The 25,281-nt window shown below is 38.1% G+C and overlaps 1 protein-coding gene across 11 annotated transcripts in view; it reads left to right on the top strand.

Annotated features, from left to right (window-relative positions):
• Positions 1-25,281, top strand: part of LOC148653624 (alpha-(1,6)-fucosyltransferase) — a 409,984-nt gene that overhangs the window by 23,741 nt on the left and 360,962 nt on the right. For 4 of the 11 annotated variants that reach the window (XM_088648865.1, XM_088648867.1, XM_088648863.1 and 1 more), the window contains one exon: positions 14,056-14,224. The exons of the other annotated variants lie outside the window; for them this stretch is intronic. The gene's annotated coding sequence lies outside the window, so the exon portion shown is untranslated. The remainder of the gene's footprint in view (positions 1-14,055; positions 14,225-25,281) is intronic. 11 annotated transcript variants of the gene reach the window in all.

The raw sequence follows: 25,281 nt of genomic DNA on the forward strand, positions 1-25,281 counted from the left end.
CTTCTAGAAAAAAAATAATACATAATAATAAACTAACATCTAACATACCACAAATGCCCCCTATCAATCATCTTTGGACATTGAATTACATTGGTGAAATACACTGCATTATAGTGAAGCAAAGCTCAGCTAGTCCACCATAGCAATGAGTGCTACCATGTGTTCTGAGTGGCTCCAGCTGTACCTAAATTCTGTGTGGGATATCTTTATTCTTGCTTTTAGTTTTGTCACTTCCATTCATTGTATTTGCTTTCATACAAAAAATGATTTTTAAGTCATTTAAAAGTAAAACAATTTTTAAGCAACAAAGTGAAATACCATACCCAAGGGTACAACAGCAGTGTGTCTGCTGTGATCTGAACCCACAAAGAATCGAATAATCCAAACTACAACAACCACAAGAATTATAGCAACCACCGAGGTTTGCCAAATGTTGGAGGGCTGATCAGGTTGCATTGATAATGTTTATTTGTTTACTGTTGTACAGGTGTTTGTTTTTAAAACAGAGAATTAGACAACCAACAAAGTAAAGCAGAAGGTTACAATACATCCAAAGTAGCATACTATCCATTTTCTTTTTTTCTAATTCATGATAGTGGGGGAGCCAGATCCTGTCTCGGTTAGCAAGGGGCACAAGGCAGGGTACACCTTGGACAGGACTCCAGTCAATCACAGGGCAGACAAACATTACACACACAATTAGGTTCAGTTTTCACAGAAGTGAATTAAACTACCAGTATGCTTTTGGACTATGGGTGGAAACAGGCGCCCAGAAGAAAACCCACACAAACACAGGGAGAACATAAAAACATACTGTACATTCAAACTGGAATTGAACCCCCAACTGCAGCTCTGTGACTCAGCAATGCTAACCACTGCACCACTGTGGCACTCCACAGTGGTATACAGTACCATATGTTTTAATTTATGTATGGTCCCCATGTTGCCTTTAAGTCATTTAAGTTAGAATTAGGGGTATTACAGTTAGTAATAATTAGAAGTTTGCTTAGTTTGTGTTACCTTTTAGAGTTTGTAAGTTATTGGATGATATAGTACTGTATACTGTATATTTGAGGGGTTCTGTGAAACATGTTTGTCAAAGTAATTCACACTTTAAAATTAAATCATCTTTTTCACACCGAGTTTGACTTTACAATAGCAGGGCATAGAGTCGATGGCACCAACACTGCAGAAAGGCTGGTGAATAAGAAAATCTTTTAATGAGATAATCATGCTATCGTGAAGTCAAAACCCCTTCTGTTTAGACAAAGAAAGTACAGTATAACAGTCATTTTATGCAGAGGTGTGGCGGTTTTAAGTCGATTTCTGTGGAGTGTTTGGGCCTAGACACCGGGCAGGAGACAGCTATTATACTGTCATATAGCAAATATATTTCCCTCAGTGAATTTCAGCCTAGCTTGCATTGCAAATGATAAATCTTTTTTTCTTTATTTACTGTGTTGTTGGGGATGGGGGGCGGTGGTGGGGTCTTATTAATTTTAGATTGATTACACCTAGAAATATGTGATCTGAAAGCACATACAGTAACATCCCCCTTGAACAGGATGCTAGTCCATCACAGGGATTACATTCAGCAATGCTGGTTCATGTTTGTAAAGCTGAGTGGATGCAAGCAGCTGTGATAAACTCCTTCACTCAAGGTACAACAGCAGTGTCTGCAGCGAGGACTCTTATCAAAACCCAACAGCTACAGTATGTGTCCGAAGGTGGACACAACGCTGCACTGCCCTCTGTTTTAAAAGGGGTTCTGACCAGTAATTTCTGTTATGTTAATGTTTCTGCTATGTGGAGTATTTAATGCCAAGTTAAATTTGGAAAATGTCCTATTGTTCAGTTGTGTGAAATGCCTGTATTGCTGATTCTAACTAGAAGTGTTGGTGTATATCATTATATGTTAAAATCACTACTTACAAGATTCTGTTTGTGTGTATCTCAGATGTTGCTCTTAACGTAGCTTTGTACATTTCTTTATGGAACTTTAGTAATATTACATTAATATGTTCTATAAATTTGAAACCTTGAAATGGACAATGCTGGTGAAACTTAAATTTGAAATTTGAATTTGGCAAGTATTCATAAAGCCAAGATCAGGGGAAATATCTTGAAACCAAACAGCAGGTAAAATGTATAGAATCTTTAGGTTTTAGACTAATATAATTTTGCACTCCGATCTGTAGTTGATACCATACAAACGTAGGGTATAAGAGAGTCATTAAAATGTCTTAAGCTGGGTTTCTGATTGCTGATAGGATTTCCAGAGCTGTAGTGAGATTGTCCTTATTGGATTTCCTACACCAAAGCTCTGACACATGACCCAGATCCTCTTTATAAAGGAGTTTCATCCCATGGCGATCCAGCTCTTTGCCACAGTCTGACTCCGTAATTGGCTGGGGCTACAGAGCATGTGACACCTTGTTACAGTCGGAGAATGCACTTGTGGGCAGACAGCCATGTCTGCAGTTTTAGCAGCATCTGAATGTAGGTCATAGTCTTCTGCACGTGCTGTCATTTTCACCTAGTGAGAGAGAGTGGGTGTGTTGTGGAAGCACTGGGAGTAGGGAAGCTGTAATGACTGAGAGGTGAAACAAGGCAAGTGATGGAAGGAAAAGGCAGCCTCTCTATTGCTGTGAGGGAGGCCAGCATGCCTGTGCTCTTCAGCCAATTCGGGGCAAAGTGCTTCACGAGAAAAAGATTCAGTTACAACATAATTTCTTCTGCTGTCTGGCATCTGTTTTCTTTCAGTGCTCTTGGCAAAATGAGGAACAATATTTTCTATGTTCTATTCTATTGTGTTAGCCTTGAACCAGGCCGAGGGTGTTGCAAAATGAATTCTAGGTTTAAGTATTGATTGTCAGTTGTAGTAGAGCATGAATGTCCTTTTATCCTTTTATTAAATGTGTGTACTTGTATCAATATGGCTTATATATTACACTTCACACTAGATCTTTGACATTCTTGAAGCAGTGGGAGGTCTCAGTTTTCCATCCCTTGCACAGCAAATTAATTCTCACTTGTGACTGGTATGTCAGTGTCTCTGTGCTGTGAATAATGTATTTTATAGAAAACTATTCTATGATCTGAATGAGAACTTGATTCCATTGAGGACCAATAAATGAAATCTTTAGGGCACTGTCATGTGTTTACTTGATGGTAACTTCCAAAGGGTTTTACATCTTTGACCTACAGTAGTTCAGGTTAACATGTGAAGTGTTTCTTGGCTGGGTTTAAAAATCCCTGTTTCTGCTTTTTCACTTATCTAAGGATTGACCTCAAATGCCATTAAATTCTGCGCTGCAAAATTGAAAACGTTGCCTCTCCGATAGTTCTGACAGGCAAGCAGAGATTTTGTTTTCCAGTCCTAGCTATTGTTTGAAATGTGTTTATGCTTTCCCACCAATTCACTGAAGAATTGTGGTTGCAGCACTGTCTTGTTTATGCCTTAAGGAATCTGCTTTAAGTTTGCTGTTTCTGGGGAGAGAAAAGGTGCAGTCTGTTGCGGATTTATAGGAGTTGTATTTTACTGTACTCTGGAGATTATTTCAGACTTCTTGTTTTGAAATAATTATCTTGACTGTGATAATATAAGGTTTCATCTGATGTAGATTTTATCACAGCCCTCCTGACTTCTCCAGCTCCTACAACATATGATGTACTTTTTGTATGATGTGCCAAAAAAGCCTAACATGGCTCTCAACAATGTTAACAATTTTCGCCCCATCTCCAACTTACCCTTTCTTGCTAAAATTCTAGTGCTGTCACACTTCAGTTACATAACCACCTCATGACAAACAACCTTTTCGAGCCCCTCCAATTTGGCTTCCGTCAACTTCACAGCACAGAAACTGCCCTGGTCAAAGTCACTAACAATCTTCTAATAGCTTCTGATTCTGGTTCCCTTTCTATACTCATCCTTCTTGATCTCAGTGCTGCTTTTGACACTGTTGACCATAGTATCTTACTTTCTCATCTTGAGACTGTGTTTGGAGTTTCTGACACTGCTCTCAAATGGTTCAAATCTTACCTCACTGATCGCTGTCACTTTGTCTTTCTTAATGGGTACAGGTCTGAAATTGGTCTTGTTAAGTCTGGTGTTCCTCAGGACTCAATACTGGGCCCCTTGCTCTTCAGCATTTACATGTTCCCACTTGGTCAGCTTTTAAGATCACATGACCTCAGCTTTCATTTTTACGCTGACGATACTCAAATATACATCCATACCAAACCTGACACTGATGTGGCTGTCTCTATTCTATCTAATTGCATCTCTGACATAAAATGACTCAAAACCTCCTTCATCTTAACTGTGACAAGACTGAAGTCATGCTTATTGGCACCCCCCATCAACTTCGTAAAGCCAGTCCTGTAACCCTGATGTACAGCCAGTCCTGTTGATGGTTCTGTACTTGAGCTTCAATCAAAATTGAAAAATTTGATTCTGGCTTAACATTCAACCCCCATGTGCAGCATACTATCAAAACATCTTTTTTCACCTTAGGAATATCGCTAGACTACGCCCTATGCTATCCTTAACTGTGGCTGAAAAGCTGATCAACACATTTGTATTCTCTCGAATTGACAACTGTAATGCTCTACTTGCTGGGGTATCTAAATCTACTCTGAACAAACTGCAGTATGTCCAAAATTCAGAATCCAGAATCCTGACCAGGTCTAGTGCAAGTGATCACATCACTCCTATCCTGGAGTCCTTGCACTGGCTTCCGGTCAAATTCCGTGTAGACTTTAAAATCCTCATGCTCACCTATAAGGCTCTGCATTGCTTGGCACCTCAGTACCTGTCTGAACTATTATCGGCCTACTCTCCACCTCGCAACCTTCGCTCTTCTAATTCTGCTCTCCTTACTGTCCCCCAAGCCCGTCTGCATTGTATGGGTGATTGGGCTTTCTCCTGTTATGCCCCCAAGGTCTGAAACTCTCTCCCCAAGGATATCAGAGAGTCACCTTCTCTAAACCCCTTCAAATCCAGACTCAAAACCCTTTTCAGAAAAGCCTTTACTTAACTGGTTCCAATCTATACCCCTCTGCTTTTCCTTGTACCACCATCCACAGTCTCCTCTTTATATTGTAATTGTGTTTTATCTTGTGTATTCTTCTTATTTATTGTTGTTGTCATCCTGTAAAGCACTTTGAGAAGCCTTTAAAGGCGCTATATAAAATAAAGTTTATTCTTCTTATTATTATTTTACATTTTTTCTTTTTATTGAATTGGAATTATTTTGTAATCTTTTTCTGTATGTTTCTTATATACTATTGTATATACAATATACAATAGTAAAGTGTAGGGACAACTTGAAAATATTTAAATTGACAGAGAGTCTTGAGGAAGGGCACATTTTATCATCTAAGTTACAATTGTGGCACAATTAATTTACATATTAATCTTGCCTTGTGCCTTATGCTTCTCAGGACAGGCTTCGGGCCACTGTGACCTTGAATTGGATAAGCAGAAATTGAGGTAGAGGAGTTTTTGCCATATGTACATGCAAATTCTTATTCGCACTGATCTCATAGCACGACATGCACAGTACAGCAGACAACACAGTACAACAGACAGCACCACACATTGTAGACAGTACATTACAAAATGGTACATTATAAATAGTAACAACCAAAACACTAAATACGTTGTAGAGAACAATACTGTATGAGGTAGTTGAAAGTGATGTGTTGATAGTAGTGTTTTGGGGTTTATAAATGTGATACGTGATTTAACAGACCCTCGGCAACAATGGATATTCATGCCTTTTAGACTTACTTAAAGGTATGTTGCAGTTATGTTATTTTTTTTTTCATTTTACTGAGATTTCTTACATAGTTCTCTCATTTGAATGTACATTAACTATTGTTAAAGTACATTACTGTTCAGTACATGTACTTTAACAATAGTTTACATTAAATGTATTTTACTACTGATACTTTTATTTAATTTATTGTGGTATATTTTTAAGAATAAACTAAGGTTGTTGTCCAGAGTAGCTTCTTTATATAATATTGCAGGGAAAGTCCAGTATTTTTCTGACTTTATTGGCACAATTTCTCTCTAGCTTTTTTTATGTAAGGTTTTAAAGTCCGTTAGAGCAAAGTCCGTTAAACAGAGGGTTTACTGTACAAGGTATTGTATTACTTTCATATATGAAATTCTAACATGTTATTGCATTTGTAATATTTAAGTAAGAAATCTGCAATGTTAGCTATTAATGAGTGTACCATGGACAGTGTAAACCTACCCCACTGTTTATCATGCACACAAGTATTTATCAGCCATTAAAAAAGCTTACATCTGAAAAGAAATACAAATGAATACAGTGTACTTTTGGGCAGAAGGTAAATAAGATAACTGGCACAAAGCTATAATCTGTGCTGGAATCAGATTTGTAGTAAAGTGGGGCTGGAAGAAAAAATGTTTTTTAAAAGTGGATTGTACAGAGACAATGAATACTCACCTCAATAATGTAAAAGAGTGATACTGGTGAGCTGACAAAGTAGAACCATTAGAGCTGCGGTGGTCAACTTTGGCACCAGGATTTCTGGTGATTGCAAGTAATTCAGGTGATATGCAGCACCTGTGTTAATTCAACCTTTGCTAATTAAGCAATTAGAGATCAATGAAGTACTTACTTAATTGGATTGGTCCAATCCTATGACGATGTGGAATCCAGCTTCTAAGGTTGACAATCCTTTCATTATTTGCAGGAAATACAGTAGAAATATTGCACCAGTGCTTATCAGGAAAACTCTTAAAGAATTTGATATGGTTTGTTAAAAGTAAAATTTGGTAAAGGAAAGTACAATTGTGGTAAAAGACACTTGAAAAACAGAACTATGTGGTGGATTGTGCAGCATGCTAATAAGCCACAAGTAACTTAGAAAGACATGGTGAACCAATCTCTGAAAATTCACAAACACGGGATTCTCAAAGCTCATGTTAAAACTCAGGTGAGTATTCGTAGTGTTGGGCTGGGTAGATGTGATGTGGAAGAGTTAGACTCACTTATTTTGAAACATATTCATCTTGCTGAGGGGTAAAACACAAGATCAAACTTTGAGTCTAAGGAAGCTGACTTTTTCAATAAAAAAGTACCTAAAAAGTCAATAAATAAAAATCCTGTATTTGAAGATTACACTTTTAGTTAAACAGTAGTTATAATTTGAATAGCACTGCTCAATCTAGTGTGAAGCTTGTGTTGCAATAAATTTACAAAATGTTAGTTTCTTTGTTTATTGTGCAACTTTTCTTCCACAAAACCACATGAATGCTACAAGATATATTTTTAGGTACCGTACGTATATACACTTTTAGGAGTGGCGTACCTTAAGAAAGAAAATCCACTCTCTGGGATTTGTTTTAGACCAGAGTGGAGTTGAAAAGAAGGTCTTCTGGGTGTCAAGGTTCAAAAGTGTAATTTGCAAGATAAAGGATTTAGATATTTATAATATATGCATATTTGCATATTTATGAATCCTTCAGCACCCTGGACATAGTATTTTGCAGAAGTGACACAGAATATTAAAGCACAATGAGATGGATCTGCAATTGATAATATCCTCGCTGTATGCATGGTAACATTAGAGTAAAACTTAATATATAGCTTTAAAATGTAACTCTTTTTTATTTGATGTTTTAAAGATTCTGCAGTTCAAAGCCCCTTAGTCTTGCCATCAGCTTTTGGCTGGAGATCAAGTTCTTCCCATTCATGCATATTCACAACAGTCAGCAGCCAAATTCCCAATCTGTGATTCACTCACATGACTAAGGAACTTCACTTCTTTCCGCAACAGCGGCAGATTGTTGCATGGCTTTGCTTCTGCATGAATTGATTTTTACATAATTGGGGCTGAAGTATGCTTCTTGAAGGTATTAAGCAGAGCTTACTGGAATGATGTAAAGAATGTGGAGGTGATCTGTTGAGTATCCCTGGGGATTGCTTTTAATATATATTCTGTGAAGAAAGTGTACTGGCCAAACTTAGATAGTGTAGGCCTTATGTTCCACAAAAGCCATGAAATTGACCCAGATTCTGTTGAAATACCTGGTGCTTTCAAGAAACATTGTGCTCAGATCAGCACTACTACAGCAACGCTTGCAATCCAACTCAAATATGTATATTAATCTAAAACACTGCAATGGGCCATTAATGCAGGAACTGACTATACAGTAAATATTTACCATAAAAAGAAAATACATTTTTTAATTCACTTTAAACATTTAGTTCTGAAAACATGTCTCCTTTGGATTGCTTAAGCAGTGATCCCCAATGGTGATGCTCAATGGCTCAGTCCCATTGGGATTGTTAACCCCCTTGACATCATTTCCATCTTAAGACCTGAGAAAAATAGTTTTATGAAGCCTCTGCAGGACCAGTTAAACAGTTTTCCCTTTAAAACATTTTAAAGTGTATGGAACAGAATTATTGCTGTTGACATAAGATCAAGAGCTCAGAACACCTGAATTGAGGCATGATTGTTTTGAATGTTGACTTGTCAAAGAAAACTTTAAAACCTTTATTTTCCGATATTGTTATTTCGCAAGCGAGAGAATGTGGCATGCTCAGTTCAGTTGGTCCCTAGCTGGGATGTGATCAGCTATGCATCAGCTAGCATTTCAAAGGTATGGACCCTGAAACAACAGTATTCTGTGATTAATGTTACTTTTATCCTTCTAATTCAATAAAGGGAAAGTAATAGAAACACTAGGAGAGATCACCCATCCAGCACTATTTTTTAAACTGGACGTATCACATCAAGACTCTATCTTGATGAATACATAAGTCGCGTGATATACGTTATACAAGAATTTCTGTTCAGAGGTTTAGTATTTTCCAATGATTATCATTTCTAAAATGTGATGCATGTTTATGCCTGTGGAAAAATCACAATAAAAAACATTTAGCCTCGAATGGTTTATATTTTTGAGAAACTTCCTGAGGCATTACAGCAGCATCTTTTTTTCCAAATTATGTTTTGTTTGCTTCAGAGATGCAGGGTACTGTATGTGTTCTCTGTTGAATATGTTTAATGATGTATTGACAGAGTGATGTTCCCCATAATGCATTTTATTGTCATTCTTTAGGTGCATAGATAGATTGGGTACATTGGGTTGAGTGAGCTTCTGACACACTAGTGAGCTGCAGATGGGGAATGGAGTTACTGTACATGGGTACTTGACTGTGATCTCTCCAAACTGAGCATTAGGTGCACTTTGTGTGTGAATGTTTAGTGCTCCCAAGAACGTCAGCACAAACATTGCGGCTTATTCCCACAGTACTGAAAGTTTGCCTTCTTGAGTTTCGATACATTGGACTTGACCATTGTCAATAGCTTTGATTCCACTGTCTATATGCTACTGCGGTAGTGAAGGCATTTTCTTCTGTACTAGACCGAGAATATTGCGTACCTTGAAATCAAAAAATGAAAGCCAAAGAAACATTCAATAAGGCTCCATAAATTAATTAATTTGGATTGGATTAATTGAGGTGTCATTCAAGAAACGGAGCTCTGCTGGAACAGTATTTAAGAGACACAAGTACTCCAGGGCTGGTGCTGGACCTGTGGTATGTACAGTAGTAGGGTGAATGCTTTCTTCTTTGTGAATTTCCTCTGCTGCCTTTCCTATTTCCTTTGTCTGCCTTTAATTGCTGGCCCTCCACAACCTGGCAGATGAGAATCGTAATGCCGTTCTTGGTTCTGCTTTCCTCCAGTGACAGCAGCTGTAATGTTGCCGACTTTTAAGGCCTGCAGGCTGGACCTTAACATAGTGGCCCACCTGTAGTGCTAGCTTTCTGCTCAGTCAGCTTTGCAGCAGTCTGCTGAGCTAAATCACAAATGTTTCCTCCAGTGACATCCTGGATGATTATGTACCGTGTCCTGATACCTGTATGCTGGTATACATTGACATGCCACTAGGGATCTGCCAATGGCTGTTTGTAACTCGTATAAATCAAGTGTCATTTTTTTACTTTACCAGTTTCGTCAGTTCTGTGTGAGCTCAGATGTTTCAGTGGGCTTAATTGTACTATCACTGTAACTAATTAATGGAATTGGAAATGGGCAATGAAAACTCCCGAAACCTGCATTTTAAATTAACAGAAATGTAAATGAGGGCCATGAAGACAGTGCATAATTACCTGAAAAATAGGTCAGAATTTTAATTCTGTGAGGTTGCTAGTGCCATACAATACAACAGAAGAGTGATGTGTCTCTCACTAACAATACTGGAAGCAAAAAGGTTCAAGGCATGTCTCATGGGTCACTGTGATGTGTCAAACAGAAAATACCTCTGCTGACTCTGCCCCACCCATCCCTGTCCAGTGGTGCAAAGCTGTTTGGGGAATTGTGAAATCCATTGGGCTAAACAAGGCTAAGAAAGGAAGCAGATCCATAAGAATTCCAGCTAGTCTTCTAAATAAAAAAGGATAAAGGATTAAGCAAATTTAACACTGACATCTTTACATTAACCCCTTTGAAAAGGGTCGACTAGTTTGCCTTGTTCCATTTGCCCCAATTGTAAGATGGAGATTATTTATATAAATCTGGAATTTATCACTGATCGCTAAGTGTGTCACTGATTGATGGAAGATGAATGACAGCTTGTGTTATTTAGTCTTTATTATTGACAAAGCAGAGAAGCTTGTGTCACACATACTGTATAATAATGCCGAATGGCAGGGGTGTGGTCTGCTTGTTCTGATTTTCTCCATTGGCTGCTCTTTAAAAACGTATGCCATTTCTTTTTTGTTATCTGTTTTAACTTGTGTTCATTAGCTTCACAACCAAGACAGACTTTCTTTAATTCCTGAAACATGAGTTTCATCCAGTATAATTCAAATTTAAATCCCTCAGTTTTAAATGTAGTTTGCAGGACTTAAAATAGTAAAACCTTTGAAGATTCCTTTTCATTCTTATGTTTTAATGTAGAAATTAATTTTAGAATGAAATGTAATCTGTAAGCATGTCCTGTACATGTCCTGAACAGACACACTAAAAACCACTTTGGTTTTTATTGAGGTAATGGGGTGTAGGATCAGCAACTTCCTCTTGAGGGCAACTCAGGGAGAACTCAATTTAGAACTGCCAATGATACCTACAGTAATATGCATGTTTTTGGTTAATAGAAAGAACACAGACTGCTTGGCAAGGGGAACACATGGGGACTTGCGAAGCACATATGGGGAGAATATGCATGCTTCATGCAGACAGGCACATATGGGGGTGAATGTGCGTGCTCCACACAGACAGGAAGACATGGGGGTGAATTTGCATGCTTCACTCAGACAGGCACACATGGGTGTCAATGTGCATGCTCCACACAAACAGGCACATACAAGGAGAATGTGCATGCTCCACACAGACAGGCACACATGGGTATCAATTTGCATGCTCCACACAGACAGGTGCACAAAGAGAATGTGCATGCTCCACACAGACAGGCATGCATGTGGGTAATTATGCATGCTTCACTCAGACAGGCGTGGAAGAGAATTTTTTCTGAGAATTTTGGCGTTATGAGACAGTAGTGTTAACCATAATGCTACCATTCTGCCTGAAGCAAAGCAGGCTATTCTTAATAATCATAAAATGTAGAGAACAAAGGTCACACAAAATTGGAGTAAACATTTTGCATTTGTAAACTAAAGAGAATATTGGAAAGCCATCATGTTGGGTTTTGATAAATTTATTTATGTTTTACTCAGAATTGTAACAATTTTTTAAACTTAAGAATGGTACATTTTTTGCACGATAAGAATGTATTTAAATTGCATAAGCCAGATTGGTTATTTTCAGCAGAACAATTAATGTACCTGAAATTGTGGAGTACAGCAGAGTTTGTTTTGTCCTGCTGAGGTTTCCTTCCCTGCTTGTGTGTTCCCCTTACTGACTCAAGTGTTTGTCTGAACATCAAACAAGTAAACAAAAGTGACAGGAAATTTCTTCTTTTGAGGCTTAGGAGATCAGAAGATGTCTGGCCTTATGTTAATCCAAATAACACTGATGTAAACCCATTATTTTTAATCAGCGTGTGCCGTCTTTACAAGAGAATATAATGCAATAGTGCCCAAAAAGGCAGCTGTACATGCATTGTTGCAGTTCAGCATTGTTACCATTCTTTCAGTCTGCAGTGGAAATGTTGGTGGGCTGTGGGCTTGTGGCCAGATTGACGTTAAGTAGTGCTTGAGTGCCATTGTGAAAACCTGGCTGTGTGACATGTCAGGGTGAAAGCTGTCTAGCTTTGTTAATTAAAAAAACAGAGAGTAAGTAAATAATTGTTTTAGAAAGTCAATTTGTATTTCCTGAGGGCCAGATATTCCTACATCAAAGGAAAACAAGACAAAGCTCATGGTATTGTTAACAACATACTGTACCTAAAATATTTTAGTACAGTGAGCAGAATCCTGTGTAAAATGTAATGAGTTTCTTGTATTCATGAGGGTTTGTCAATTCTGTTGTAAAGTTACGGTTTTCTCTTTACTTTACTTTGTCAGTAACATATTTATTTTGTTTTGGTATGTTTTCCCTTGTTTTGTATAGTGATTTACTACAGTATATCCCTGTATTCTTCACAATAGTTTTGCCATTACTTTACTATTACTATTTTACTATCAATTTTACTATTTTCTCCTCTCTGTGCTTTTGCCATAGGTTTTCTCTTCTTTTCTACACTAGCCTAAATAATTTGTAGCTCTTATGCAAAGTCAATATTGCCCTACAGTTCTTCTGTCCATTAAGTTATGGCTTCAGCTGGCCAGAGCAGAATTTCAAGATATAAATTCTTCAGTCAAATCTCTCTTCCGAAGCTTTGTTGATGGCTGAAGACACAAATTCGTTTTTAAACTTTTTCCTGCAGCAGAAGACCAATGTTTTTCTTTATAAAACATTGCTCATTTGTTGTTTGATGAGCAAATCTGGTTACAGTACATTTAACTGTTGCACTAGGGCATAGTTCCCTACCTCCCCCCATCACTGTCTTGCAGCAGCACCTGGCTCAGTGCACTACAGTTCCAATAGGCCTGTCCTCATGGCTCAGGCTCTTGTTCCCTCTGCTTGGCGGGTTAGTGTTAAAACTGTATCTCGGATTGCTCACTCAACAAAATACCCAACATGACAAGGGGTTTGTCTGAAGCTCCTGAAATACAACACTGCTGCCCTTGATCTGAATTCGGCACATTTTTACTTTACAGTCAATCATTCTTTTGGCCTCTTATTGCTTCCTGAGATGTAAGGACATTGATGAATCAGCATAAAATCCTAGGTCTATTCCTGAAGGCCTTGTAGATGACGTTCATAAGCACAAAGTAAAATAACAACTGTAAAATAGTGGGCTAAAATATTTTTTAACTCAGAGATGTTTCAGATACTTAGAAAAAACTTAATAGTTTAACATTGCAGTGATCCATATAATCATCACCCATGCCCTATCCTTTTGGGATAATCTCCAACAAAAAATGTATCTGGCACATAAAGTTCTATCAGAACGTTATAGTACTTAGTATATAGGCTGAATTCTCTTAATAGCAGAACTGCTGATTCACCAGATTGTGCTAAATGGTGCAGGAAAGTTTTAATGAAGAACATCAGTGGAATCTTGTGACTAATCTAATCTGAATGACATTAAATTATTAATTGTTAGTGGTGTGTGTAAGGAGGTAATCAGAAGATCGCTTTCTGAAACTGATAGGCTTTTCTTGTAACAAATGGCCTTTTACTGTTATCTGGCTGCTTTATTTAAAAAAAAATGCTTGATTCAGGAGGTGGATCACTGGTAATTATGCATGCGTGTCCCCATAGGGATTAAGAGAGACAAAGAGCATTTTCAACCTCTGACCTTGGTAAGGTGGAGATGTCTATGGATATCCCTTCTTTTATCTCAAGTACAATAACCTCCCACAGGTGTAAATAAGCAGGTTCAGTTAGTATTCGTTCTTCCCACAAGAAACGTGGGACTCGAGGCCAAACAACCCTGTTCTATTGAAAAACAGTTGAGATGTCTCTACAGAGACATTGCTTTTTCTTTTTTTTTAGGTTTCTGGAGGGTGGCTCCCATTGAATTCTGGGCTGGAAACATTTAACTACACTTATGTACAGTAGTTCACCTCCAATTGAATTGATCCTACTGCCACTGCTTGACTTCCATGCACAGCTTTGGAAGGAGATCAGAAAATAAAGGAAAAGTCTTTCTTGCATCATTCAGGTAAGCTAGCAGAGCAGCAAATTCTAAGCCTGTTGCATCATTTTTATAATAATTTTAAGATATTAAAATTAAGATATACTGTAAAGTATGTCAGGGAATGGCAGCTGGATTCTATTTATTGGCATTGCTACAACTCTTCCCTTATTTTCTTGGAGCAAGGTGTAATATTTATTTCAGTAGTGTACAGTGGATAGTAGGATGTGGAGCAATAGTGAAATTAAGTAAGATTTCAAGATTTTTACTGGACGATGGCTTTTAAAATCTCAGGGTAAGAGTGAAACAAATTTGGGAGTGTTTCAACTCAGTCTCAATGGCACATTCATTCGAAGGCTAGGAGTTGGGTCAGCTGGTTTCAGGCCAGAAAGGCAAAGAGTTGCTGATGATGAGGGCTTAATTTACCTGAAAGATGGCAGTTGGCCTTGTTATGTACTCTGAGTGGTCTGAATATTGTGTTGGGCCTGTTACAACAGTAAGAACAGCCTCATCATGAAATAGCTTCCAAAAGTTTTTAAGATATTTGCAGCCTAGTCAAATTTAATATGTTTTGAAGTACAGTATGCACTGTGGTTGTGATAGGATATTCGTACATGGTAGGATTGAGATCTGGGGATTATTCAGGCCAGGTAAGGTGATGAAAGTCTGTCCTCAAATGAACTACATATTGTCTGCCACTGAGAGAATCTGTTTAGATGACAGGATGTCTCTGACATTTTTCTCAGTGAGCGTGTGTTACAGAACTTGATTTGCCAGCTATCTGTATTTTTTTAAGAGAGTTGAAGACACTCTTTACTAGCCTAAAATACAAGTGAGAATTATATCACTATCCATATACATACTGTACATTAAAATCCTGCAAGATATAACTTTTGGAATATCTGGCAGAATGTGTTTCACAGGAATAATAAATTATTCCTCATGGAGTCTGGCAGCTTACTTGCTGGAACCAGTCATCATTTTTGTCCGAAATCCTACAGGATTTCTTTGAGTCCTGCAAGATTTCTTTAAGGATAATGTTGCAATCAACAATCCACAAAACGTTGCTGGCAATCTTCTCACAGCAAACAGGTAAGTATATTTAAGCAGCCAGCAAAGTCAGCAAATCATATCTCAGGATGATAATTTTTTTAAATGCTTTCTGTAAGATGACAGCTGTCCTTGCTTTAAAGATGCCTGAAGTTGGTATGGTGTTTCAATCAGACAGGAAGAGTGATGTCTGAGCCTCCAAAAAAGCAATTATTGAACAAGTCTGTTTCAAGGATCTAAGTGTCATTGTTTCGTCCCTCTTAATGTCTGCCTGGCACTCAGCCATGTGTATTCAATTGGGTGAATGTATTGTGAACAATGTTGTCAGACAGCCATGCAACAGAGATTAGAAAAGTGAGGTCGGCAAGGAACATCTATGAAATATAGATTATTTGTAACAAACAAAAATAGGGCATTTCTCCTATTTCTTTTTTACTTCTTATTTCATTATAGCCTAGCTGATGCCTTTGATCAGTGACACATAGAGTTAAGAGTAGGTCACACTCTCATGTCTCATGCAGAAATGCAAATTGATAATATTAGGGCACACAAAGATGTTAAGCACAGCTCTCTGTAGGAACATTAAAAAATGAAGCACAACAGCTTTTTATTGTTGTTCATAGCTACCAGTTAAATAACTTGTCTGTGCTTTTTGTTTCTTTAAATGAAAGTTCCTAATAATAAAATGCTGTGAATATAATAACCTCATCATACTTTCAAGCAAACCGAAGTTTTGAAACTGTTTGTTCTAAGCAAAACAAAAACACTTCTCTGTGAATTTCACTCATTTTATAGATAATAATAATAATAATAATAATTGCTTACACTTATATAGCGCTTTTCTGGACACTCCACTCAAAGCGCTTTACAGGTAATGGGGACTCCCCTCCACCACCACCAATGTGTAGCATCCACCTGGATGATGCGACGGCAGCCATAGTACGCCAGAACGCTCACCACACATCAGCTATCAGTGGGGAGGAGAGCAGAGTGATGTAGCCAATTCATAGAGAGATCACTGCATGTCTTTGTGTGGTAATCATCAGTTTCCATTTGGGTCTTGATTGCTTCTGTGTCCATACAGTATGATCCATTTCCAGCCAAGGAATTGGAAATTGAATCTCATTCACCATAAATTATGGCTATAGGAGGTTCTGCTTTTTTCATGCCTAGCCGCCACGAATACTGAGGCATGTTGGTTAATACAGCAGGGAGTGCTATATATTTGTCTCCTCTTTAGTGCAAGATAGGACTGAATAGGAGCACAGTTCTCAGGCAGGTGAATCCACTTAAGTATGTCTGGAGACTTATGATAGGTCCCTGTCATGCAATTCTAATTCTCATGTAAAGCATCGCCATATTTTACAGGACAGGTGAAAACAATTAAACAATACTTTAACAATAAACCATCAAGCAGATGTATTGTATCTGCCACCTTTATCTGAGCTATAATGCTCAATGCTCAAATGTGGTTGTCACTGTTGCCACTGATTTTTTATTTACAGTGTTGTTTACCCAGCAAGTAATGAATAATTAATAATAATAACTCATTGGTTTTGTTTAGCTCTTTTCATCCCAAAAGTTAGTAACATAATTTACACATTGGAAATAAACTCATTGTGATGACAAGCAGTCATTACAGGCCAGCAGTCCCACTGTGCAATACATAATACCCAGAAGTGAAGATGTTACAATATCTTGTCTCAAGGTCAGCACTTCCTACAGCAGTGTCCCCAGTCAATCTAATGGGGAATTGGTTTGGAATTTTTGGAACACAGGGAAGAGTGCCACCTACTGGTATACCATCACCACTTCTTGCAGCGACATGTTTATTGTTGGAAAATGTCCATCTTAGTACTAACCATCCCTGTTTAGATTGAGTGAAGAAATGCAATCAGGCTACAGGGTGATAATGATGCTGTCAAAACAAATCTTGCACAACCCAGGATGTTATACTGTAAGTAAATGTGAAGTGTGCATAATTTAAGATTTGCTGCACATTCACTGAATTGCCTCATTATCGATATTACAGAATGACAGACTACTTCTTGTGTTTTGATGGACTGACACAGTCAGGCAAAGTGAATTTTTGCAAAACAAAAATACCTATTTTATATGTATCTATAATATCTGTGCAAATTCTAGCTAAACACCTCTCCACCCAGGCTGCAATTGCTACTGGGGCTGTGTGAACGCGGTACTCATCCCCTGCTCAGTGCTCCGTCATCTGGGTTATTCCTTTGAATCTTCATCATGTTCCCTAAAACTGGTTCCCTTTTTTTTAGTGCTTCCCAGATCGCTTGCTTATCACTAGTTTATATCCTAGTTTAGACCAGCTGTGTACTGATCCTTGATCGCACTTTCAGTTTTATTTACTTTTCCATCCTTTGGCTGTTGCACACCCCAATTTAGTGTAGCAATATAACATGTCTACTTACACATTTGTGGACATTTGTTGTATCACTGTTGAGGTTTTTTGTCTGTGTGTTCCTCATTAAACTTTGATATTTCAGTTTATAGTAGATGTGGCTATTTTAAAAATATAACGCTGGGAATTACTTTTTTACAGATACCATTGTTAGTTTATATGTTCTCTGTGCTTCTGCTTCTTTTCACTCTGTGTCCAGAAAGAAAAGATTAGCTTTAGAAGCAAAACAGCCCCCAAATCGCAAGTCTGACACTGTAAGTTCACAGGAATTCTGTGAACCCTCCCGACTCTGGTGGTGCCACTTGTTCACCACTTTGGTACAACTTTCCTGGTATTCATGAGCTGGTATCAAAGCAAGGTTCAAACCAGTCGGTGCCACCATCTTTTTCTTTTGTAGCAATAAACCAGCAGGTTGAGCTCAACAGCACAAGGTCTGGCCACTTTAAATTCTTTTTAAACAAAATTTTCCAATTAGTGTTTTTCATCATTGTTGCTTTGCATTCACATTTTTGGACTGTGGGCTAATTTTTTTAGCAAAATCATTAGTTGATGTGTACTGTATGTTTAGAAGAGAGTGTATGTATGGATAAAGTACTGTATGTATGCATGAACTTGAACTTGAACTTGAACTTGAACTTTATTGCCATATGTAACCGGTACTGGTACAATGGAATTCTTACTTACAGAAAGTCTCTCGATTATAAAACAAGTGTAAAAAACAAAACAAAGTGCAAACAGTGCATCAAGACAATGTACAAACAAACAATAGACAATGTGCAAGTAAACATGCAGACAGTTTGATGTAAACAATACAGACGTGTAAACAATGACTGGAGACGTACAATTAATAAATTACAATGAGGTAGATGGTGATGGTGTAGGTGTGGTCCGAGGGGGATGGCTAAATGTGTTCGCCAGTCTCACTGCTTGTGGATAGAAGCTATTGAAGAATCTAGTGGTAAGTGTCCGTATGCTCTTATATCTCTTGCCTGAGGGCAGTGGGGTGAAGAGCTCATGCCCTGGGTGGTGACTGTCCTCTGTGATGGCCAGAATTCTACCACGGCAGCGGTCCTCATAGAGCTGTTTAATCTCGGTGAGACCGCAGCCGATTGTCTTCTGGGCCATATTGACCATTCTCTGCAGTGCCTTTCTTTCTTGCGAAGAGGTGTTGCCATACCACACGGTGATCCCGTTGGTGAGGACGCTCTCGATAGTGCAACGGTAGAAGTTCACCAACACATGTATTGGCATCCCCCATCGCTTGAGGCACCTCAAGAAATAAAGGCGCTGCTGAGCCTTCTTCATGATAGAGTCAGTGTTCACAGTCCAGGTTAGATCTTTAGAGATGTGAATTCCCAAAAACCTAAAGCTGGTGACTGTTTCCACTTCCGTTCCATCAATACTGAGTGGGCTGTGAGTGTGTGGCCTGTGTCTCCGAAAGTCCACTATTATCTCTTTCGTTTTCTTTATGTTCAAGTCCAGGTTATTGCTATGACACCACCTAAGCAGCTGTACAACTTCATCCCTGTAAGTGGACTCGTCATCATCACTGATCAGTCCTATTATAGTGGTGTCATCGGCAAACTTGATGATGCGGTTATTGCTGTGTCTTGCTGTGCAGTAGTGAGTAAATAGGGAGTACAACCTTGGACTCAGACAGCAGCCTTGTGGGGTTCCAGTGCTCAGGGTGAGTGGTGTTGATGTTTTATTGCCTATCCGCACCACCTGTGGTCTCTCGATAAGAAAGTCCAGCAGCCAGTTGCAGACAGAGTTGCACAGACCTAATCCCCTGAGCTTTGTCACCAGTTGACAGGGTATGATGGAATTAAATGCTGAACTGTAGTCCACAAACAGCACTCTCACATACGAGTTCTTAGTGTCCAGGTGTTCCAAGGCTGTATGCAGAGCCAGGGAGACAGCATCATCCACTGATCTGTTGTTCTGGTAGGCGAACTGCAGGGGGTCCAGGGACTCTGTGATGGAGGAGTTGATGTGTGACAACACCAGCTTCTCCAGGCATTTCATCACCACAGATGTTAATGCTACTGGGCGGTAATCATTCAGGCATGTCACTTTTGTCTTTTTGGGGGTTGGAACAATAGTGGTTTTTTTAAAGCATGTACAGTGAATGTAGAAATATATACATATTGAACACATAACTGCAGGGACTTTTTCATTTATGTTTATCCTTTTATGCTTGTGAGGGTTAGTGTATTGGGTAGCAGGCATCTATGGCTCAGCACAAATTTCTCCAGAGCATATTCTGTAAATGAGCCAAAACGTTCTGCAACCCTGTCCGTTGGGGTTCTCTCTTGCTTTGGAGGCATATTGGGGCACACCATATGTACACAGTGTGTGTTCAACATCAAGGAATACCTTGATTGCTCAGTTTGTTGTAAGAGTAGAAATCTCATTTCAGGCTCCCCTTGATGATTTCCCAGTATGACTTTCTTGTGCACCTAAAACAACAACAACACAAACTGTGCTTGAATACCTATAATATAGTATGAATAAGGCAGTAATTCAGAAGATAGAATGGTGGTGTTGTTTTTATAATAATGGGTCTTTGTAAAGCATATGCATGATATGTATTGTAATTACTGTGAATCATCGCTGGAAACGGTAACTAAAAGCAAATTTCTGTAACAGCAAAGTGTGAAATGGTGATCTACAATTTGCACACAAAATTACTGCGGTCGTGTTCTCTGAAAGCACTGACTGTGGATAAAATGAACCATTATTTACATGTGAAAACCTAATTTCAAGCTTTTATGAATGATGGGTACAACACAACAGCTCCTTCAGGAACTTTTGCTATGGTATTTGCAATGCTATTATTAGGCAAACTATTAATAATGTTATAGAATCACATAGAAAGCCAGTCTTTACCTTAAAGCAAAACATTTTTACAATAATTTGAATTTGCTTTGCAAATTTTAGAAGTCTCCCAAATGCTTAGTGCTAGCAAGATATAAACTGAATTTAAATAGCTATAGTTTGTAACAATCAAATTCTCATTGCATGTTAATTTGATACACTGCTGGTGCTGGTTTTATTTGCTTTATTGTGCCATAGAGAGAAAAATTAGCCAGTTGCTGGGTTTGAATTAGCACATGACTTGTAGAATCGCTGTAAAGATTAATGTATTTAACCATTAAAACACTGAATTTTTATACAGTTACAGTGATGATTGCTGACGTTATGTCATTATTATCGAATTCACTAGGTTGTCTTGACTCATCACATAATCGTTATCACATAATCTTACACTCAATATTTGTTATGGGGAAGGAATTAAGGAATAGCTTAACAATATTTTAGCAATCCTGCAGTCCTTTTATCTGCATATGACAATTGAAATACAGATTTCCTAAATATACATTAGAACAAGTCCCATGATATGTTACAAATGACTTGAATGGCTTGTGTGATCTATGATGTAACAAACCCCATATTTGTGTGACTTAATGTGTACGTGTACAGACTTCATGAACTGAACCATTATAAACAAAACAATACATCAGTTTCTTCCTACAAAATCAAAATAATATTAGTCCAGCTTCACAGATCCCCCCCAACACATACACATGTATAGTGTTAGTGGTACCACTATCCAGGTTTCATGCCAGGTTTCTAAATCCAGAAATAAAATCACAAAGAAGTCTTAAAATTACAGTGTAATTAACACTTGGCTGTATGAGCAGTCACCTGTAGTGCACACCTTCACTGCCTGCCTTCCTCCCAGGTACTAAGAAACTGAGCAGTGGATAGCACCAGGTGAATAAAGCATAGAATCCAGTGCTGAATGGCCAGATTCCAATTATCCTAAAGATGACATGTTGAAGGGAATGTGGAAATTTCCAAACAATTGCCTACAACCAGATCTGTTTCTGCTGTTGTCAAAGACTGTTGTCAAAGTGTTTGAAGTCATAATGTGACAGGTACATCATCCTGTCTAAAACAGTGAGAGTAAAAGAAGAAGCCTGTCTCTGTTGTAGCTACAGTAGGTTTAAAAATTCTAGCATTATGTGTAGACAGCATTTACCCCAAGGAGATGGCATGCAGACATAAGTAAAATAAGAGAGTATGTGCTTAGAAAGTCACAGGAATGACAGGAAAGCAAAGATCTGGCTGACTCTTCCAAGCCTTTTCTCTCCCATTTCTGTTCTTCTACAAGGGGAGACCTACTGTAGTTGCTGTCACCTGTATTGCATCTGCTTTCACTTTGCTACACACAAAACAAATTGTTTATAAAAATATAGTATATATGTTTTATTTTGAGGTGTTTCTGGTTCTTAAACTGTAGACACAGTTTTTCTTGGTGATAATAATAATAATTGCTTAAACTTATATAGCGCTTGATATAGCGCTTATATAGAGATTAAGGGAGAGATGAGGCCTCATTTGGGAAAGCACAGCAACACTTAATTCTGTCTTATTAACAAGCATTGCCGCTACAATTATATTATTGATCAGGAAAATCTTTGTGGCAAGATTTGACAAAAATTATGAGCTTAATAATGGGCTGACTACAGTGGTGAATATAGTGAACTTTGTTGTTGCTTGATCTACTTTGATGCACAGGCATTTTCTAACTCTGGTTCAGGAGATTCATATTGCGTACAAGGACATTGCTTCACAGCAGTGTTCGTTGGCTAAGATGTGGGAAGGTTTAAGCATGGTTTACAGACTGCAATGCATGCAATCAAGATCTTTTTGTCAGAAAAATGTCAAAACTACCCTGGAATGCATGATGAATCATGTGTTGCAAAACTAATGTTTCTATCTGACATCATCACGCACATGAATGAACTAACCTCTGTCTTCAGGGTGCAGATCAAACTGCTACAGTATATGGGTCTTTTTGAAATGTGGAAGGCATTTCAGGCAGACAGTCATTGGCTACCAATTGCCATCTATTGAAGACCTATAGTACAGTGGTGTGAAAAAGTGTTTGCCCCCTGATTTCTTATTTTTTTGCATGTTTGTCACACTGAAATGTTTCAGATCATCAAACAACTTGAAATATTAGACAAAGATAACACAAGTAAACACAAAATGCAGTTTTTAAATGAAGGTTTTTATTATTAAGGGAAAAAAAAGTCCAAACCTACATGGCCCTGTGTGAAAAAGTGATTGCCCCCTAAACCTAATAACTGGTTGGGCCACCCTTAGCAACAACAGCTGCAATCAAGCGTTTGCGATAACTGGCAATGAGTCTTTTACAGCGCTGTGGAGGAATTACATCTCTCATCCAGGACACCATCCATTTAAAAAAATTGCCTTGGGTAGACGAAACAGCCAATCAAACAAAAAACCGCTTGGCACCTGAACAGCTCTTTCCCTGCTTAACTAGAATATATGAATACAGGATGTATTGTGTATGTAATTGTGGACCTGTGCATCTTCTTTGTGTAAAGTTTAAATGTATTATTGAATGTTTCTATGTTTTTGCACCAAGACACCAGATCAGATTAATTGTACAAATGATTTTTCATGTTTTTGCCAGAAAACAATGATTTCCATTGTGATTAAACCAACAGATTTCAAACCAGTGAATTTTTTTCAGCATTTCAGTGGATGGGTGTTGTGGGTTTTGAAATACAGCAAATAGAATTACGGTGCTTAGGCTTATGGAACTCAAAGTTCCAGGATCAGTGTAACACATTGAAACTACTGAAAACCATCAGATTGTCTCTATCCTTAACTGTTTGAAGTCCCAGCATGTGAAATTTGACTGTTTCAAGAAAGTGGTATTTTCACTACTCTCAGAATTTGGATCTACATACCTCTGTGAATCTGTTCTTTTTCCCTCCCTTTGCTGGTTAACAATTGAGCTCAGAAGCTTGCATGCTGCTTAATGTGTCAAGCTATGACCCTGCGACTAAAGAATTAATTCAGGGAAAGCAAAGGAAAGGATCAAACTAAATGGTAAGACTCAGATATAAATGTATACATGCTAGATATTATATTTTAATATAAAATTTTAATTAATCTATACTGTATGGAAGTACGGCTAGTATTAATCTTAAAAAATACCATGCAAATCCATATAAAAAACAAGTGCATGAGCTAACTCTTTCCTCTTCTAAAAGGTTGCCGACCCCTGGTTTACATCTAACAGAAATGTTTTAGTTGATGTTTACATCTCACGTTTTTCATCATTGAGGAAAATCAGGATAGCCCGAATATTCTTCCTAGGCAGCACTTGCTGTTGGGATTTTGTAACTATCAAGGCTCTAACCTGTCTAACCATTCTGAACCAATTAACAGTCAGTATGTATTTTGTCTACTCAATGTAGCCCCACACATTCTGGTATAAATGTTGGATAAGTGCTCTGAGCTTGCTGTATTACCATGCATTTTGTGCAAGCCTTTCCAACATGTGTCCATCTGTGATCTGACAGTTTCTCTAAAAGAATGTATCGATGGAGTCGGTTGTCAAAATCACTGCAGTGGATATTGACAAGAAACTGACAGTTTGAGAAGACATGGCCTCCCTTAGTAGGGCATGTAAAATTAATGCAGTACACCACCCTGATAGAATATAGCCCCTATGGCTATATGTCAGAGCTTTTAAGTTGTGAATTTCTCTTCATATTGCAGGAAGAAAAAAAAAGTTTTAAAAATTCTATGTGTACAAATGATTAATTAAGAGTGCAGAGGTGCATAATGTCAGATTGTGACACATTAAATTTGGAAACCTTCTTGTTTTAATATAAGAGTGTTTACACAGGCTTCTAAACATAAAACAGCAAACCAACAAAAAACTCCAAATGAAAAGGCACATATAAAATTAGCATTAAGGTCACATTTTATAAAAAAGCATAAAAAAAGGGGAAATTCATACTTGACAGGTCTACTTTTTGTAAGCTTTGTATGTTTTGCAGTTGTTTGTCTAACCATCACAATGCTGTGCTACTTATGCTACAAGGGAATTTCTGTGAGTTTCCTTGTTATGCTTTAGTTTTACTCAATCATCCATGAAAAGAGCCTTTTTTATAACAGTTGGTGCACCTTTTTTCTGAAACCCACTAGAACTTTATGCAAAGCTTTCTCTGTGTTGGTTAATAACCTGTGCCCTTCTAATGATCCTCTGCAGCTCAGACATGAATGTCAGCTGTGCTAATGGAGCCTGACATTTCTATCAACAGAATTAGCTGTCCTCCTGAGACCAGTGTCTGGGTTTACAGTACCTCCTCATCCGAATACAGCTCCTGTAGAGTTGAGGGAAACTCTGAAGTATTAGAATTTCTATGCTGTGTTGCATTTGGCTTGTGTGGAGACCCATTGTCCTAATACCCATTAACTTGTCTTTGGGTTTTTTAAAGTTTAATTTCATCATTAATTCTCGGCTGTTAACACTGAGGGTGGACCCACTTATTACCTTAATCTCCCTCAACAAAGAAAGTTACACAGCATCAGTGATCTTCCAGTGGCTGTACGTCAAGGGGAGCGGTTCGTGGCTGCAGATTAAGTAATTGCATTCTTCATTTGGTCTGCACTGGCACAAAGGATGGTCCTTTGAAGGTTGGATGCAATCTTAGCACCCCTGTAGCTCTAGGACATCTAACTGTATGTCTAGTTATTAAGAGTGCACTCTCAA

The sequence above is a fragment of the Lepisosteus platostomus genome, chromosome 10, assembly GCF_059453375.1.
Source record: "Lepisosteus platostomus isolate fLepPlt1 chromosome 10, fLepPlt1.hap1, whole genome shotgun sequence".
Classification (NCBI taxonomy): domain Eukaryota; kingdom Metazoa; phylum Chordata; class Actinopteri; order Semionotiformes; family Lepisosteidae; genus Lepisosteus; species Lepisosteus platostomus.